This window comes from Octopus bimaculoides, chromosome 6, assembly GCF_001194135.2.
Source record: "Octopus bimaculoides isolate UCB-OBI-ISO-001 chromosome 6, ASM119413v2, whole genome shotgun sequence".
In the NCBI taxonomy this organism is placed as follows: domain Eukaryota; kingdom Metazoa; phylum Mollusca; class Cephalopoda; order Octopoda; family Octopodidae; genus Octopus; species Octopus bimaculoides.
The window spans coordinates 72,137,448-72,139,598 of record NC_068986.1 but is presented as its reverse complement, the minus strand read 5'-3'; positions in this window follow the sequence as shown (position 1 = coordinate 72,139,598).

Sequence of the window (2,151 nt, the reverse complement as noted above, 5' to 3'; positions counted from 1 at the left end):
ATATATATATTATATATGAGTATATACATACTTAGATACAGATATGAGTATATGTATGTAGATATATATGTATGCATCTATCTATCTATCTATCTATCTATCTATCTATCTATCTATCTATCTATCTATCTATCTATCTATCTATATATATATATATGTGTGTGTGTATATAATATGTTTATACATACATACATACATATATATGAGAGTGTTTATCGTTATATGATGAGTAATTTTTGGAAGAGTATTTTTCCCACCATGGGTACATTAGCAAAGGTGGCTTATATAAAATAATTATAATTTGACTTTTATCAAATTTTTTGCGCTTGTTCAATATAATGAAATGAATACAAATTTTCGAAAGAAAAATATCTATTGCCTTAAAATAAAATAAAATTAGCTAAAACAAATTTCTCATGTTTATTTGCGATAAATTTATGGAATTTGTCTAAATGTTATCAACATAATCACAATCTACTCCATCGAAAACTTATCTCCGCAAAATTTCATTAACATTTTTTAGAAAATTATAAGACACTCAGTCTGTACCTTTTACGTGACTTTCTTTGTATCTTACTTTCACTTTCTCTTTCGTTATTTGAACATGACGTAAAATGTGATAGGAGAAACATCCATATAAACAACATTTACATTGGCTATTTCATACATATACTAGAGAGCTACCCGTCATATGACGGACAACATTGGAAGTATACTTTTGCCTTCGTGGATAAACAGCCACTAGTAATATCAAATATTATCTCGCTTGCCTATGATTTCAAGGTGTTTTAACATCAGGTGCTTTGATGAGAATATATTCTCTTACACCTATAGGCGTAACCTACCTTCGAAGTAGCAAAACACTTACCCTGTGTATGTATGTTCGATATTGTTTATATCTCTTGAGTTGCTTCTAATTCATATTTGAATTTTTTCCGTTGTATGAAACGTTGGTATGAATCAGCAGATGTATGGTTTGAATGGTATGAATCAGCAGATGATTCTTACACTGTTTTGCATATAGTCATAGACAGTGATTTAACTTGCATCGGGCCTCATTCGGGTACGTAGTATTGACAAGTCACAAAAATGACGAAACATCGATGTCTATCGCTCCTGAATGGGACCTGATGCCAGTTAACTTACTTGTCTATGACTTCCAGGTGTTTTAACACCAGGGGCATTGCTAAGAATATATTCTCTTACGCCTATATACGCAGCCTACCCACGAACTAACAAAGCACATACTCTGTGGTTGTATGTTCGATATTGTTTATATTTCTCGAGCTGCTTCTAATTCATATTTGAAACAATACACACACACACACACACACACACACACACACACACACACACACACACACACACACACACACACACACACATATATATACACATATATATGTATATGTATTTCGTTTTGGGATTTGGTTTGGATTTGGTTGAAGCATATTCTATTGTGTCTTGGGAGAGTCACTTTCTTTTTGTGCCTTATAATTTAAGACACTCACCGGTAAAATTTCCACTTATTTCTTATTTTTATTTTCCTAAAATTTTCGATGTGTCTTGCAACCTTTTCAATAGTCTTGACTCTGTCCGTTATTTACACTGCGGTCCTTTTTGTCTGTTTGTGCGCATGTCTGTGGGTTAGTGTGTGTGTGTGTGTGTGTTTGTGTGCGTGTGTGTGTGTGTTTGTGTGCGTGCGTGCGTGTGTGCGTGTGTGTGTGTGCCTATGCATGCATGTATGTATGTATACATGTGTGTGTATGTATATATGTGCGTGCATGCATATGTATATATTTATGTATGTGCGTGCATATGTATGTATGTATTCTGCATATTCATGTGCTTGCATGTCCGTGTTTGTGTATTTTTTATGTATGTATGTGTGCATGTCTCTGTGTGTGCATGTCTCTGTGTGTGCATGTTTCTGTATGTGCATGTCTCTCTGTGTGTGTTTTGCAACTATATACCGTGTTTGTATGTATGGATGTGCATCTCCATATGTGTGGACACGTGTCTCCATATGTGTCCTTGTCTGAAGTAAAGTGTGTGTATATATATATGGTCATGTGTTTCAGTCTCCATTTGCTTATGTGTGTGTGCTTGTCTGTTTATATAACCTATGTACCTATCCGTCTGTATGTTGAT